An 18,529-nucleotide genomic window follows, 5' to 3' on the forward strand; every position below is an offset into this window, starting at 1 on the left:
ATCGTAGTCAAATAATCCCCCTTTCTCGCCTGCTTACCCTTAGCAGTGTGAATCTGAGATGAGCTCTTCACATCAAATGTGTCATATATGGGCCCCGGAGAAAGTTCTTCCAATTGCTCATAAGCTGCCCCCCTAACTCTTTTCTCCTTACACAAACTAGTAATCATACAAGGGAAGGGCATATTGGCAGTAATCAGAGTATTGGCCCTAAAATCACGCAGCTAAGTAAAAATGAACATAGCCCAATCTACTATCAAATCATTAGCCGTAAATGCAAACAAAATTTCTCCACTTTTCCTTGTTGGTCTACTCTCTGAGCCTCGGGGATAAAGATTATAATGAATCACTTTATTCAGGAATCTAAAGCTTGCTTTGAAATTTTCGGGCACATGGGGTAATGAAGCCAAAGCAGGGTCATGATACAATGTCTCATTCACAACCTGTAAATCAATCAATTCATCCTTCCTAGGGTAGTTCACAGATTCAGGAGGGGGCCTTTGAATTTTCAGATATGCAGCAATATCATTAGGAGTAATTACAATATCAATTCCCTCTACTTCCGAAAAAATTCCAACAGCCAGGTCACTTTCCCAATCACCCTCAGGAATAATCATGAACTTATAAAATTCAATAACGGCATTCTTATTATATCCAAGTAACTGCTCAATCCAGAAATTCAAACATTTTCTCATGATGTACCGAAGCCCCGTGTGATCATCGGGCAAAGCCGTAGCATCCACTTGTCGCTCATTTTTGAGCTTTCTGCCCGTAAAACTATCCTCCCAAACCCTCCTCTTATCCACTGCAATCTGACCCGGAGTCCGTCTCCTCCTCTTACTTCTAGATCCCGAAGTCTCCGCGAGCTGATTTTCTTCCTCACTCTCAGCCATAAAATCATCCTCCTCCTCGATTTCTGATTAAGAAGGAGGAGCACGGTGCGCGGTCTGTTTAATTCTCGGCATGGAAAACTAAGAGGGATTTTTGGTTTTATTTTTGGATTTTCGGATTTATGGGGTGGGGTTCTCTGGAAATCTAATTTTTGGTGGAAAAATAGGGAATGTTGGGTAGAATATGGTGAGGTAAGGATATATGAGTGAAAAACAAGGAGAAAATTTTGGAATTTTTGTGGTCAAAGTGTAGAAATTTCGGATTAAAGGAGAGGGAGAATGGTTTACCTTGATTTGGGTTTGAATCCTTGAGATTGATGAAGAAAACCTGAGTATTGTTGAAGGGAATGAAGAAATTGGGGATTTTCTGTGGAAAAGTGGGGGATTTGGTGGATTATTGGAGGTTTTGGGGCTAGGGTTTAATGGTGATAAAGGGAGGAAAGAAAGAGGGAAATCGGGTTCAAAAGATGGAGTGGCATTGTGTTGGGTTTCTGACGAGCCTGGCACTGATCTGTTGCTGAAATCCCTTCGGCATCGATGTAAAACATTTTATCCCATCGATGCCGATGCTATTAACAGCCTAGTGGAATAAGCTGTTCGGCAGCGATGTAACATATCCTCTCCCATCGATGCCGACACACTTAACAGACCCCTTGGGACCTCCTCGGCATCGATGGATCAAATTCCTTCCAATCGATGCCGAGCCACTTAACGTAGCAACTTTGCTATTCCTTCAATTTGAAACCCAGAACTTTAAATAATTCATCCAATCACCCCCAAAACACCTTTTAAGCAATGAGCACTCAACAAAACAACCCTCCAAACAACCGGTCGCCTAGGCTAAGCAAAGAATGGGAAAATAACAGGATGCAAAATAGGATAAGGTGACTCATATGTGGTATGATCATGCAAAGAATGCCTTGTATCCTTTCTTAAGTGCGCTTTGGATTCCAAAATGATTGAAAATCGACATTTAAACACAACTAGGCATGGACATGCGATTATTCACCTAACTACAAGCATTTTATTGAGAAGACGGGGATATAGGCCAAAAACTTGCTCAAAAACTTGCTTAAGACTTCAACCATTCAATTTTCAACTACGCATGCAAATTAAGAAACACAAAAGGTCGTAGGATTGCTACAAATTCTTGCTAACTAACAACAATTGAGCATGCAACAAGTCATGAACAAAACTAAAAACTATGACAAAAGGAAGAATTGCAAGTAAAAAGCTTTTATTTATTTTTGGAATTTTTCATTTTCTCATTTTTTTGATTTTCAATTTTTTACTGTTTTTGAATTTTTCAAATTTAAAAATTTTCTACAAAATGAAACAAATAGCATAAACAAATAGCACATAAGCTAACCCCTCCCCCCAACTTAAAGCGATGCTATGCCCTCATAGCATTAAGAATTAAGAGCGAAGAAAGGAAGAGTGCGCAAATGTACCGTCCAAGGGGAATGTCAACCCCTAAATACCTCGACCAAGTTGGAGGATTTTATGTCATTGTTTTGCTCCAGCCAGATTAGATGCTTCCAGGGTTTACTCCTTATGTTCTACCAACTCGGAACCACAGCTAGTCACACAGGGCCATATCCAAAGCTTTATTGGACTAACAACCGCGGCGCTTAGCCACACCCATGCTTAGGGCTCTTGAACGCCTCACTCACTCCGGCTTTCGACCCAAACCACCAAGGCTGGTGTGGTAGCATATAAACCCTGCAGAAGACTTAAGAGGATGGCTTTCCATAAAATAAATGACATTAGAACCACCAGCCCGTGTTATCCGGCTTCCAAACAAAACAAAAAGTGAAAAGACAGAAGGTAAAGAAAACACACAAAACAAATAGAAATATGCAAAACAGAATGAAATGCGATGCACCACCTGATCATCACGCGATCTCACGAGTCATACTTTTATTCCCATCTTTTACCGTTGGGGTAAGAAATGGGTGGCTATACTAGACCGTTGAACATGTGTTATGCTAGCGCCCGTAATAAAATCTATCGCTTGACCTCGCCAAACAATGAAGTTCAGCGTCCCCTAGGATCAAAACAAAGTAAGATGCAATACAACCTAGCGTGCACTCTAGGCAATATCAAAACCTCACTCACAGACCTAAGTTGCCCCCGATTAGGGGCAATCGCGGAGAGCATGGATCATTAACGATAAACTATTACCAAGAAGAACTAATGAAGCCCTTTTTACACTAACACATTGATGAAATCTTTTGCATGTGAGGTGTCTCCAAGACTTTATTCAAAACAAGAAAAACATAACATAACCAAAACAAAACATGCATACTAAACTAAAAGAGACAAAGCAAGAAAGAAAGAACAAATATGTACAAAATATACAAATTTAATATCGAAACTCGGAGCGTCAAAGTCACAGCTAGATTCCGCCAAACAATGAAGTCCAGCGTCCCTAAGATCATAACCAGGCAAGCAACAAGATAGAGCCAAGTGCGTTAGCACGGGAATATCAAGGCCTAACCTAAGGATCTATACCGCCCCCGTTGGGGCTAATCTGGGAGACGTGAGTGGTTTACTGTGAATTACTCCTATCACAAAAGCTAATTAAAGCCCTATGTCACTGATATTAAATGATTTGCCCTTCGAACCGGAGCTGGGCACACGATCCTTCTTTTAGTAGCGGCATGCGAAGCTACATATACCCAAGTCAATGAAGGGTACCCCCTACCCGGGGGCCGGGTCCGACAAACAGTTAAGTTCAGTGGTTACGCTTGCGCTCCCCGTGCAATTTTATGTATCAAACTAATCAACCGTGTAAACTGGATCGATTAACTCCTCATCCGGTTCTCCAAACTCAAAAGTTCCAAGAAATGGTTTAAGCTTTTGGCCATTAACTTTAAAAGATTTACCATTAATTGGATTCAGAACATCAACAGCACCATGAGGATAAGCATGTTCAACAATATAAGGGCCAGCCCATCGAGAACGTAATTTACCAGGAAACAAATGAAGCTTAGAGTTGTGTAGGAGTACAATTTGTCCAACCTCAAACTCTTTCCGATGAATTCGCTTGTCGTGAAAGGCCTTAACTTTTGCTTTGTAGATGGCGGTGTTGTCATAAGCATCTCTCCGAATTTCTTCAAGCTCGTTGAGTTGGAGCTTTCTGTGTGCTCCGACGGCCGGTAAATGATAATTAAGCGTCTTGATTGCCCAATATGCTTTGTGCTCGAGCTCTACCGGAAGATGGCATGCTTTTCCAAAAACCAAAGGATACGGTGAAGCTCCCAAGATGGTCTTGTATGCTGTGCGATAAGCCCAAAGTGCAACGGTCAAACGAAGACTCCAATCTTTCCGGTTCGGATTCACCGTCTTCTCCAAAATGTGTTTGATTTCCCTATTCGCCAACTCAGCTTGCCCATTCGTTTGAGGATGATAAGCAGTGGAGACTTTGTGAGTGATACCGTACTTCTTCATCAAGGCCCCAAAAACACGATTGCAAAAATGAGTTCCTTGATCGCTTATGATTGCTCTCGGCATCCCAAAACGTGAAAGAATGTTGTCCTTGAGAAACTCCACCACTACCTTGGCATCATTGGTCCGTGTTGCGATGGCTTCTACCCATTTTGAAACATAATCAACCGCCAATAAAATGTATAACTTGCCGAAAGAAACGGGGAAAGGTCCCATGAAGTCTATGCCCCAGCAGTCAAAGATCTCAACCACCATAATGTTAGTCAATGGCATTTCGTCCCTCCGAGACACACTTCCAAGCTTTTGACAACGTTCACAAGCTACACAGAAGTGATGAGCATCCTTATGCAAGGTTGGCCAATAAAATCCACATTGTAGCACTTTGGTAGAAGTCTTCTTAGAAGAGAAGTGGCCTCCACAAGCTTCTGAGTGACAAAACTCAAGAATTCTTCGTTGATCTGAATCTGGGACACAACGGCGCACTATTTGATCTTGACAATACTTGAAAAGATAAGGGTCATCATAAGAGAACATTCGCATTTCATGAAAGAACCGACGACGTTCTTGAGGAGACCAATGTGGCGGTAAGAGTCCCGTAGCCAAATAATTCACTATATCTGCAAACCATGGAGTACTCGAGACAGCAAACAATTGTTCATCCGGAAACGTGTCCACAATAGGTAAACTTGGAGTAGAATCCTCGAACTGTAACCTTGATAAATGATCGGCTACCACATTCTCGACACCCTTTTTGTCCTTGATAGTCAAATTGAACTCTTGGAGAAGTAGAATCCATCGTATCAAACGAGCTTTGGCATCTTGCTTGGTAAGTAGGTATTTGAGAGCAGAGTGGTCCGTATACACAACAATAGGAGTGCCACCAATGAGATAAGACCGGAATTTATCAAGAGCAAACACTACCGCAAGTAACTCTTTCTCCGTGGTGGTGTAATTCACCTGAGCATTGTTCAAAGTCTTGCTTGCATAATGGATAACATACGGATGCTTGTCCTTCCTTTGCCCCAAAACAGCACCTACAGCATAGTCACTTGCATCACACATAAGCTCGAACGAGAGGCTCCAATCCGGTGGTTGCACAATAGGAGGAGAAGTGAGACTAGCCTTTAACTTTACAAATGCTTACTCACACGCAGGGGTCCATTCAAACGGAACGTCTTTGACAAGAAGATGGCACAGGGGTCGAGAGATAGCACTAAAATCTTTGATGAACCGACGATAGAATCCGGCATGCCCGAGAAATGAACGAATATCCTTCACGCATTTTGGAGTCGGGAGATTGGAAATAAGATCAATTTTGGCCTTATCCACCGCGATACCATCCGATGATATAATATGCCCCAAGACAATTCCTTGAGTGACAATGAAGTGACACTTTTCCCAATTCAGAACCAAATTTTTCTCTTCACACCTTGTTAAAACTTTCTCCAAATTGGCTAAGCCTGAATCGAATGAATCGCCAAAAACAGAGAAATCATCCATGAAAACCTCTACTATCTTCTCAACCATATCACTAAAAATCCTCATCATGCATCGTGAAAAAGTCCCCGGAGCATTGCACAACCCGAAAGGCATACGACGATAAGCGAACATTCTGAAGGGGCAAGTGAATGTCGTTTTCTCTTGATCCTCTAGAGCAACTTCAATTTGATTGTAACCGGAATAACCATCTAAGAAACAATAGAATGCATGGCCGGCTATCCTTTCCAAGATTTGATCAATAAATGGTAAGGGAAAGTGATCCTTTCTGGTACTTGCGTTGAGCTTCCGATAATCAATACAAACTCTCCATCCTGTCTGAACATGAGTAGGCACAAGCTCATTCTCCTCATTTCGCACAACTGTAACTCCGAATTTCTTTGGTACAACTTGAATCGGGCTCACCCATTTACTATCGGCGATAGGATAAATGATTCCCACGTCCAAGAGCTTCAAAACTTCAGCACGAACTACATCCTTCATAATCAGGTTCAAACGACGTTGAGGTTGGCGGGACGGCTTGACATTATCCTCCAAAGCAATATGGTGAGAGCAAAGAGTAGCATCGATCCCTTTTATATCAGCAATTGTCCATCCTATAGCCTTCATGTGCCTCTTTAGTAAATTGATCAACTTCATCTCTTGGAGATTCCCAAGAGAGGAGGAAATAACCATAGGATAAGTCTTGTTGTCTCCAAGAAAAACGTACTTCAAAGTATCGGGTAGGGGCTTCAACTCCAATTTTGGTGGCTAAACACTAGATGGGAGAACCCTCTTCTCAATTGGTGGTAGCTCCTCAAACTCTTCAAACTTTGGAGTCCAAGAATTTATAGCGCAAGCTTCATCTTCCTCACAAAGCAATGAACTCAAATAACTTACTTCAGAAGACTCGAGAAATTCGACCTCTTCGGCTGTAAGAGCAACTTCCAAAGGATCACTGAAAAGCAACTCATCCACGTGTTCTTCTACAAGAGTATCAGTAAGGCTCACTTCATTCACGTACTCGTCATCTCCCATTTGACTACCCACATTAAAAACATTGACCTCCATCTTCATGTTACCGAAGGTCATGTTGAGGAGTCCATTCCGATAGTTGATAATTGCATCCGCTGTGGCTAAGAAGGGTCTTCCAAGAATCACTGGAGTAGAAGCAGCAGAAGAGTCGGCCGGATTTGTATCGAGTATCACAAAATCCACCGGATAGACAAACTGATCAACTTGGACTAGAACATCTTCCACTACTCCCCTTGGTACACGAACACTTCGATCGGCTAATTGGAGTGTGACACGAGTAGGCTTCATCTCTCCCAAACCAAGTTCTTGATAAACAGAGTATGGAAGTAGATTAACACTAGCACCAAGATCGAGCAAGGCTTGTTCGATACGCTTTCCTCCAATTGTGACAGCAATAGTAGGGCTCCCCGGATCCTTGTACTTAGGCGCGATATTCGTTTGAATGATAGCCGTCGGGTCACTTTTGCCTTGGCAATTCTGCTTGATCTTGGTTTGCTTCTGCCTTGGCCTTTAAAATTCATTTCTTTGACAATTCACCTACAAAACAGAACTAAAACACTCTACATGCAAATATCGTTAACAATAACTAATTAGTACTTGAATTAAACTAAAACTAGGCACTAGCTCACCCTACATTACATTCTCGGGTGCTTATCATAGGTCCAATTTCCTACCAGTAGGAGTTCTGGGCTAGGCAGTCCTTAACTCAGCTTCATGCCAGGCTTTGTTCAAACTCTTTGGAGCTTCCACGATGCTCCCCTGGCTCAATCAACACTCCGTTTAGACTCCTTGAGTCTCCGGTCAACGTTGGAGCGATTCCATGGCGTCAAATACGCATTATTCTTATAGAAAACCTGTAAACACCAAAAACACATCTTTCGCGCAATATCATTCAAAACCATAGAGTTATGCACGAGTGCGAAGAAAAAATGAGAGAGATAAGCCCCATTATTTTATACTATAGTGGGCTTATCAACAAATTTATGTAGGGAAAAAAAAAAAAAACACAATGGAGTTGACCAGCCATTAGCTGATTGCAAAAACCAGAAAAACCAAGCAAGTTGTTGCCTTGTTGGTTAAAATCATAAAATCTTCCAGGGTTGGAAGGAAAAGATGGTAGCTTTGATAAGCTTTTCGACATTAATAACCAATTTCTTGACGCATCCGGCTTCTCTATAGTCCAGTTTCTGAACTGCACCTTGCAGTTTTGTTTCGGAAGTCCTTTACGGGTTTTACCCCTATCACCTCAGTTGTTCTTTTATCGATCCCAAAGTGTAATTTTCTCCAATAACCATAGCGATGCTGGGCGAATTTGATGAACTTAGATTTCCAATATTACAAGTAGTATTTTGTTGGAAGTATTACTATAAATCTTGCTTGTATGAAAGAAAATGAAAATATGATTTTCAGTATACGGTATTTCATTGTCTAAGCCAAAGATGAAAAAATCACAAAAATTATGATACTAACCAATCTTATCTTCTTACAAAATGATTGCTATCAACTCACGGGGTGAAGTGACAAATCACATCACTGATATAGAAACCTTCCGTAGGCGCAAGAATGCTTAACGCGCGCAAAGAAACTAATTCCACATAAACATAATACAAATATAACTGAATGGGTTTTGGATTCTCTACGGTCCAGATTTTGAACTAGAGGAGACAGTCCAAATATTGACCATCCATTGGTATAATCTAGATGTGACAAACGGGCGGGTCTGCGCGGATTGAAATAGGTCGCGGATTGAAATAGGTCGCGGGTTGAATATAGGTTAAAAAGTCAATTGGTTAAGACGGGTCGGGTCGAATATGGTTCAAGCCAAACCCAAACCCGCCCGACCCGACCCGTTCCTTTTCTTCTTTTTTTTCCTTTCTTTTTCCCTCCCCCTCTCTTCTCCCCTCCCCCTTCCCCTTTTTCCCCTTCCGTTTTTTTTTTTAAAAAAGCTGGTATCTAGTTGTTAGACTCTTTCTATTTTTTTGGGTAAGTCTAGCTGTTACTCTGTTTCTTTTCATTTCAAAAATATTTTACGAAAGTATGGACAGCGTTGTTTTGTTTAGCTTGTGCTTCTGTAATCAATTTTGCAAAAGATTTTCAAGCTTCCTTTTTCTACAACTGGAGAACTATAATTTTCATAATTTTGGGTAATGATATTTTGCAATCCCTTTGTCTTATTGACTTATTTTTCTCTTTATTCAAAAAATTATGAGTTTCGATTCCTCTTATCGAGACGAATCAATCAATCACAAAAGCTTGACGCAAAATAAAATAATGCAAATTTTTTTTGAATAAGAACAAAAAATAAGTAACTCAACTTTCTAATCCAAACCCACCCGAAGTATATTTACAATTATTAAATAATTTCGGTAGGTACCACTTAAAAATGTTTATGATATAGATGTTTGTAATTTTTTTATTTTCTTTCTTCCCGCTCGGCCAACACTTGCTCTGTGATCAAGGAACAATACCCCCGTGTAATGCAGCGAAAATTCCAAATTCAACATAAAAATTAATATTATTTTTAACAACGTAGTATGATATTATCGGACAATGAATAAATTTTCCAATTTTATCTCCAGTTTTTATACTAGCTTTAATTTCAAAAATTCCGGAAATGCATTTCCCAAAAGAAGACGAAGAAGAGGCCGAGCAAAAAAAAAAAAAAAAAGAAGACGAAGAAGAGAGTCCAGTGGACTGGGGAGCTAGCCATCAGCTACGGCATACGGTAGACAATACGTTCGGGAAATTAATTTCCAAACCCAAGTTTGGGTCTTTTATTTTCGGCCCATATTCAACCCATCTAAACTCATGTAAATGTGGGAACCCATATAAATCCATTATAAAATATGGGTGGGTTTGGGCTAATTATAAATGAATGAATTTGAGTGAAACTATATTACTGGATTCAAATTGCCACCTCTAGTATAATCAATGATTTGGATTTGCTCAGAAACTATTACCAGTAAGAAAGTATCGGAGCAAATCTAAACCATTAGTTCCAGTCACTTCTAGCAAAGGACAAGCGAGATTTTGGATTGTCTCATCCATTCCAATTTAAGGACGGGAGAGGATCCAAATCTGAACTGAATTTACCTTGACATCATCCACATCAACTGTGAGAAACAATACATCCTGGTAAGTAGAGGCCAATTCCTCAAAAAAGGGGGTTCATTGCCACTTGGCATGCACCATGAGGCTGTAAAGTGAACCACAATCTACAATCCCTCCACCCAAAACAAGATGGTCAGATTGAGAAACATAAGTAATAAACTATTGATTAACAAATATGAGAGAGAAATGTAAGAATTGAATTTAATAGGCAAACGAAATCTTCATGAGAACTTATTAACATTTTGTGATTAATTTTTTATGGTACTGAGGGGGAGTTTTGGCCTAAATTCGTATGTGCTAACGGCAGTAGGCGGTAATTTGGCCTAGATTATTTTGTTTACCATTTTTCCTAATTTTTTTAGAATCAGTTATTCGTACCAATGAAAGAAATTATTAAATTATGAACCAAAATTTAAATACTCCCTACGTCCCAAAATGGATGACAATTTTTGAAACTCGTGTCATTTTTCATCGCTTATATTTTTCAATCTATAATGTTTTTTCATGAGTTTGAAAACTTTGTATAATAGAACTAATTGAGAACTATCAAACAAGATCCATATTGCATATTTTTTGAGATCCATATTGAAAGATATAAAGAATTGAAATTGGCACGGATATCAAAAATTGACATCCAATTTGGGACGGAGGGAGAAGATTCAATAAAATGATTGTGAAGCATGGATAAAAATAACAGCCACTACCTAGCGGCGCACATTCCCGCTACATATTATTCGATACCCCCTCTACCACTACACCGTTACCACTACGCAGTCGGCTACAGATATTTAAAATCTTGCCATGAAGACACTCAAAGTGCATTTTTTAAAACTTTGTGCTCTTTACTGAACACTTTCGTGATGTGACTCGAAGATGAATAATCAATACAAAAAAATTTAACGTGAATCTAAAAAAATCTGACAAGATGACTGTTAGGCTCCGTTCCGAAAATTTTCTTAAAAAATAAGTACTTATTTTGCCACTTCTCATTCAAAAATAAAAAGGGTCATTCCACAAAATCCAAATAAAAAGTTCATTTCACATTTTCAAACTAAAAAATAATGTAAATGAAAAAAAAAATTCAATTTTTTCTGCACCGTATTAAAGATCTCAATGAGATCTATCAAACAAGATCCATAGTGGTAGGAAAATTATTTGCGTAAACACATGATTTTTGAGCTTGAAGTTGCCTTATACAAAAAATAAGACTGTTGCTATGATAATGGGCGCTGGCGGAGGGAAATCGTACCGGCGGCCGCGCCGGGCCGTCTCCGGCCACCGGACGGCCGATCCGAGCCGTCCAAAAATTTTAAAAAAAAAAACAAGGGGGCTTTCGCAAGAATCAACGGCATCCTAGGTGTGTAGGGTGCTTGATCCGAGCACCCATTTTCCGTGTATACATGATCAAGCACCCTACACGGAAAATGGGTGCTCAGATCAAGTACCCTACACACCTCGGATCCCGTTGATTCCCGCCTTCGACCCCTTGGTTTTTTTTTTTAGAATTTTTGGACGGCTCGGATCGGCCGTCCGGTGGCCGGAGACGGTCAGGCGTGGCCGTCGGTACGATTTCCCTTCCCGGCACCGATTGGTACCTATGTAAATTCTGAAAAAATAAGTACCACCTTCTTATTTTTTTGGAACAACCCTTATTATTAGACAAAAAATAAGTTCTTATTTGTTTTCTTGAACGGGCTCTAAGAACTTTTCCTCAGTTTAGGCCAAAAACAGTTGCTTTGTTTGTTGTTTTCAGAAATCAATAGGCACAATACTCTTGGGAATTGTTTTTGAGAACAAACTCAATGTTCTCATATGTTACTTTTTCCCAGCAGAAATGAATTTTTGAGAATTTAAAATCACTTTTTAATATAGGGGTAAATTTTTAAAATGGTCCCTCTAGTTTCAATTGAGTCTCAATTTTATCCCCCTATTATTTTGCAACGATTTTAACACTGAAGTTTGGTGAACTTACCTATCAGGTCCAATACATAACATTTGCTTCCCAAACATACGGAAAAGGGGCTAATGGAGGGCAGTTTCAACATTTCTAGGCCTTTTCCCATGTCTCTCAATTCAACTCCTTAACCATCCCAATCAATTCAACTCCTTAATTAGTCAATTTTCCATCAAGTTGGGAAGCAAACGTTCTCTATTGGACCTCATACGTACATTAATCAAACATTGGGGTTAAAAGCGTTGCAATTGATAGTAGGGACGAAACTGAGACTCGGTTGAAACGAGAGAGACCATTTCTTAAAATTAAAAAAAAAAAAAACATTTCCTCTAAAATTAGGGTTTTTTCTAGAGGTGGCAAATGTGCGGGTTTAGGCGGGTTGAAATGGGTCGTGGGTTGAATATGAATGGGTCGAATACGGGTAAAAAATGGATGGGTTGAGATGGGCCGGGTCGAATATGGGTCAATCCATACCCAGACCCGACCCAACCCCCTTTTTTTCTTTTTCTTTTTTGTTCCCGTTCCCCTGTATGACTACCACTGTGTCATAAATGAACATACTTTTGCCAATTAGTTTTTTCCCCAAAATGTGGCTGCTTTTGTTTCCAGTTCCAACTCTTTCTTCGGCTTCCTTCCGGCTATTTTTCACCTTTTTTATACACAAAAAAAATTGATAATGGGGTTAAAAGTAAATCATTAGGGAATTTTGATTATACTACTGTGAGCCATATTTTAGATCTACAATGCTAATTTTAAAAATCTTTTAATTTGGTTATGCCATTGGAGACACTCTACGGGCTTCGCAAAATTTGTAGGGCGAATTGAACGATTTGTGAGGCCTTCAAAAAATCGGATAAAGGCAGGGGCTTTTTCAAAATTTGTAAGACGAGCCAATTTGTTCCGCCCTACGAATTCTAAAAAAGTACTTCACTTAACAAAATCCGATTGAGCTGATTTTTTGACAGTAACAACTAAAAAAATGTCAAGAAAAAAGAGTGATTCAGATCATCTTAGTGCTCAATTGTTTTAATGAGGCCCCGCTCCTCTAAGGTTCTTATTTTTTACATACTTATTTACCGTTTTATGAGACAAATCATTTTTTCACAATACATCACCTACAATTTAAAGTAAGATGGGGCCTGAATTAAAAAACACCTGGCCGCACCATAGAAAGGGAAGAAAATTTGAAAGAACGGAAATTATAGAAAGCGGAATTGTTCAACAAGTGTATGAAATTAGCAAATTACAAGAGAAAATTAGTTATTTTAGATTAGACGAAAGTGTTTTTTTTTTCTTTTTAAATAAAGAAAGAGAGAATAAAAATTAAATGCCACCTATGTGTTCTTTTGGGTAAGTATGCCACCTATATGTTGAGTAAAAAGCAATTTAAAAGAATCAGTCGGCTTAGAACGGATCAAAATTGAGTGATTTGGCATGAGAGAGAGAGAGAGAGAGTGATTTATGTGCGGGTACTGGATAGAATTGTGAGATATGTGCGCAATGTATGGGCTGGAGTGTGTGTGGTGGGTTTTAAATTGAGAAAATGACGGCCAATAACATGTTTTGATAATTAATACATGTTAAGGATATTTTTAGTATTAACAAATGTTTTCAGCATGTCCTTGAAGGATATTAATTATCAAAACACGTCCTGGACCGTCATTTTCCCCCTTATAGTTCTAACCCATATTGAACCCAGTTTCAACCCATCTAAACCCAAGTAAACATGGGTTGATATGGGTTGAACTCATATCAACCCATTATACAATATAGGCAGGTTGGGTTATAAGTGGACGGATTTGGACGGGTTAAAAAATATAGATTGAAATTGCCACCTCTAATTTTTTGGAAAATGATGGCTCAGGACGTGTTTTAATAATTAGTACCAACCAAAGACAAGCTAAGAATATTTATTAATGCTGAAAATATTTTTAGCGGATATTAATTATTAAAACACGTCATGGTCGTCATTTTCCCCTAATTTTTTCCTTCCTTATTACTTTAGTTCCTTCTCCATCGTCACGAGCGATATATTCGAATTATCACAAAAATAGCCAGAAAATAAGTTTCAAAAATTAACCATCTAAAACTAACAAGTTTCCAAGAAATATTCGACAGATTTCGAAAACAGCAATAAAATAAGGTTTGAAGAAGAGAAGGAGGAGTAAAACTTACAAGTAGGGCTGCAAACGAGCCGAGTTTTGCCTTGCTCGAGCTCGGCTCGCTTTAGTTTTCCTCAGCTCGAGCTCGGCTTGAGCTCGAATCGAGCTGAAATATGTGGGCTCGAACATATATTCAAAAGCTCGAGCTCGGCTCGACTTGGCTCGAATAGCTCGTTCGGTACATGTATGGGTATTGGTGTGTGTGTGTGTGTGTGTGTGGGATCCCTCACTTTGTTAAAATGCGGGACTTTCATTTTCCGATCAAATTTTGAAAATCCGAACCGTTCAATGTGTGCAGAACGTGATTTTAAAGGTCCCCCCAAAAAATCAGCGAAAAAAATGACCGGGAAGGGCTTCATCCGAGCAGTTTTTTTTTTTTGAACCGTTCAATGAAAACTGCTCGGATGAAGCCCTTCCCGGTCATTTTTTTTGCTAATTTCTCGCGGGGACCCTTAAAATCACGTTCTGATCACTTTGAGCGGCTCGGATCATCGAAATTCAATAGGGAAGGGGAGTCCCGCAATTTAAAAAAATGCGGGATCCCTTACCGGAACCCGACTGATATACACAAATTATCAAGTGAGAGATCCCTTACTTTGTTAAAATGCGAGACTTTCATTTCCCGATCAAATTTTGAAAATCCGAACTATTCAATGTGTGCAGAACGTGATTTTAAGGGTCCCCGCGAGAAATCAGCGAAAAAAATGACCGAGAAAGGCTTCATCCGAGCAATTTTTTTTTTAACCGGAACCCGATTGTATATATATATATATATATATATATATATATATATATATATATATATGTATATGTAAGCTCGAGCTCGGCTCGAATGGCTCGTTTGGTATATGTATGTACTGTATATAGCAGCTCGCGAGCTCAACGAGCCGAGCATCAAATGGCTCGAGCTCAGCTCGTTTATGAAACGAGCTGAAAATGTTGGCTCAACTCATTCATTTGCTTGATGAACCGAGCTCGAACGAACCATTAGCGAGCCGAGTCATGAGCCGCTCGAGCGGCTCGGTTCGTTTGCAGCCCTACTTACAGGGGAGCCTTGATAGGTGGCTTACGATACATATGATTCCCATGGCTCCTTTGAGCCAATCTTCACTACTCTGGACTTCTTCTCCTCCTCCTGGCTTTCCATCCCCTTCGTCTTTCTTCTCTCTCTCTCTCTCTCTCTCTCTCTCTCTCTCTCTACTTCTTCTTGGATTTTTCTTGATTGCAGACGATGATATAGATATGCTTATAATTGTGGATATTTATTATTAAATTTTAAAATGTCATGTTGGTAGATGGTGATAAAATGATGGGTAACATTGGACCCACGCTGTATTTTATGCAATGGGGTGGGTCGGGTCAAATTTACGATACCCATTCCACTCTCTTTTTATCATTGAGAGTTGAGACGGAGACCGCGCGGAAAAAAAACTAGAAGATGATGGGATCGAGAATAACTAGGTCCAATAAAGCGTCGCGGTGTACGGTTTTGAGTTTTGTTATTTAATTTGTTGTCAAATTGTTCGCTGACTTCTTAACTTTCATGCTCGACTTTTTGTTCTGACTAGTGTTTATATGTGCAAGGAGTTCGTAGAAAAGGTGCATGGTAATGAATATGCAAGTGTCCTTTGTGATAAAATTAGGACTGTTCACGGTTTGGATTGGATCGATTTCCTATGAATTCGATTCTAATCTATATCTCACGGTATTTAGGAGATACAATCCAATCATAATCTAAAAGTCTCACGGTTTGGTTCCAATCCGAACCGTGAGTCACGGTTTGGTTCCGATTTTATCCACGGATTTCTTTCCATAAAAATAAAATGATACTATAGCCAACTAAAAATGCAAAGTGCACACACCTATTAGTGTTATGGAATGTAATAACTAAAAAGTGTTTGCAGCCTTGTTAGTTTCAAGGTTCGGATAACATTACAGCAAGTTAGTTCCACTGTTCAAGTCTAGAATCGTCCAAGACCACAATCAAATAGGCATCAACCAAATAAAGGCTAAGCATTGTCACATTAATGTAAAATTGTTAAAAAAATTCATAACCATTAGTAAAGTAATTATTTATAAATATTACACACACACACACATATTATTTTTTAAATATCTCACGATCCGGTTCGGTTAATCCACGGGTTTGAAATGAAAATCCAATCCTAATCCATATCTCACGGTTTTTTAATTTTTGAATCTGTGTCCTGACTATTAATCCACAGACAAAATCCAAAAGGCACGGACCGGTTTGATCCGGACCGATTTCACGGTTCTCGGTTTTTCTTGGACAGCCTTAAGCAAAATGTTAGAAGCTCTGGGTTTCAGACAAAATGTGCTCTGGGTAAATGTGTTTAAATTTATTAATCACATATTAAGGCCAATCCCAAACACAACCTTTTGCCTACATAAAAAGAAAATTTTTCCCCACTATTAAATAAAAAGATTCATGAACAAAAAAGTGCTCAAATTTGACAAACAACAAGGTACTTATTGACTAAACTGCGACAGCTATCTAAGGAGAAGACCCTTCTAACTTCAAGCGGTTTTCTTCAGTACCGACCATTGAAACACGTCGTGAAGCACACTCAAAAGACTTGCCAACCCACAAATCAAGGCTGACATGGGTTTCTAGTTGGATTCATCCAGCATAGAAATACAATAATTGTCTTCATTGATTTTGGACGTGATGGCTTCATATTAGATGTGTGCTAAGGGGAAAAGAAAAGAGATACTGCAAGCACCGCACGATGAGTCCACTATAAAAGCTTCGTATATAACCAGCAACGCATGTTGGAAACATCACGCGAGCCAATAAGTTAAATCATAATAAAAATCGGCTATGACTTCTTTTCATGCTTTCCCACATCAAGTGTGAATAGCCACTATTAGGATTAGAAAAAGCAAAGACAAATCAAACAGTACCCATGCCCCAAATTCCGGGTGGGCAGTAAGGGGAATAATATGCGTTTATAAATTTTTGGGGAGGACAAGAAGAAAAATTTTATTAACTTGAATAGATATAACAAGCAGCTAATAAGGAGATTGACAATTAGCATCAATATCCAAAAAATATATTCCAACTAAGTTAGTACAAACCTTTCGACCAATCAGGTGCTTGTCAAAACCCACAAAAAGTTGGTAACCACGCCAACCGAAAGATGATCCCCCATACAAACAAGACATAAGCATACGCCATCTTGACCCATAGTTCCAGCACCGAATTCGTTGACATAGAGTAGCCTTCAGCTACAATCACCCAAAGGCCTGGATTTTATTCTCGGTTATTTAAAATTAAGCTTTTACCCCTTCAAGACCATATAGATGAAATATTGGATGGATACTCATTATATGCACTCCTTACATTTCGTGGCTCCACAAAAGCATGCCAACCCAGATTGTCCCATTGCAGGCAATGTCACCTACCCAAACCAAAAACTCCAAAGGTCGCCAAATCTTCCCAAATTGCTCTTTAATTGAGATCAGTCCTTGAAAACTAAAAAAATGAACCACCACCGAAGGCCTATATATGCATGCCCCAAATGCAGCTTGAACTTTTGACAAACCCACTGTCTTTTTCTCTTGTCATTAATCCCTTACTAAATCTCCCAGAAATCGTGGACCAAATCAAGCATGACCTGCAACAAAGTCCCCTAGCTTCTATTCCTGCAAATCCGTTTATGTGACTATCTTCATTCCCTTTTTAAACAATTCCCATGATCTTTTTTTTCTTTTTTTTTTTTGATCGACAACAATACTGATGATCTTGCCAACCTCTACGGCCATGTCAAAGTTCTTAATTATAATTTGATTTCTATACAAATATATGAAGAAGAAATAGACGTAGGACTCACCTGTTTAGGATCCTTAGAATTGCACTTGCTCATCAATTTCCCGTATCAAATACTCTTCGACTTGCTCATCAATTTCCCGTATCAAATACTCTTCGATGGGTTACCATTTATTTCTTCTTCTTCTTCTTCTTCTTCTTCTTCTTCTTACTGTATAACTTTCAAAAACAAAAGTTGATTCATTTCTTGGCATCTATGGTGGCATTGTTAGATGCAATTATAGTTGTTGGCAATTCATTTTTTATTAGAAGCTGAAGTATGGAAGTAAATGAAATGAAAAGGCCTATAACTTTGGATCTATTACGCCTTGTCCGTGAGAAGTAATATCTTGATATCATAATCTTTTTTTTCCCTCAAAATGCATATGCATAACTTGAAAACAAATGTATAAGTTGGTTTGCCGGGCAACTTCTGTCACCATACATATATACAAGGAATACTACAATTATTCTTGAATTTTCTCCGATGGAGCTTGAATTGTCTTACTTGCATAACAATTTATACAATCATGAATGCATTAGAGTTTGTATGTAATGAAGATCAATCGATGACTTGATAACAATAGGTCATAACAACAATACAAATTACGCACAGTGAAATCAA

The 18,529-nt window shown here is 39.1% G+C and overlaps 1 pseudogene; it reads right to left on the bottom strand.

Annotated features, from left to right (window-relative positions):
• The window catches only part of LOC131311470 (thioredoxin-like protein CXXS1), a 59,029-nt pseudogene extending 43,770 nt beyond the window's left edge, over positions 1-15,259 (bottom strand).
• Between the last annotated feature and the right edge of the window lie 3,270 nt (positions 15,260-18,529).

The sequence above is a fragment of the Rhododendron vialii genome, chromosome 2a (assembly GCF_030253575.1).
Source record: "Rhododendron vialii isolate Sample 1 chromosome 2a, ASM3025357v1".
NCBI lineage: Eukaryota > Viridiplantae > Streptophyta > Magnoliopsida > Ericales > Ericaceae > Rhododendron > Rhododendron vialii.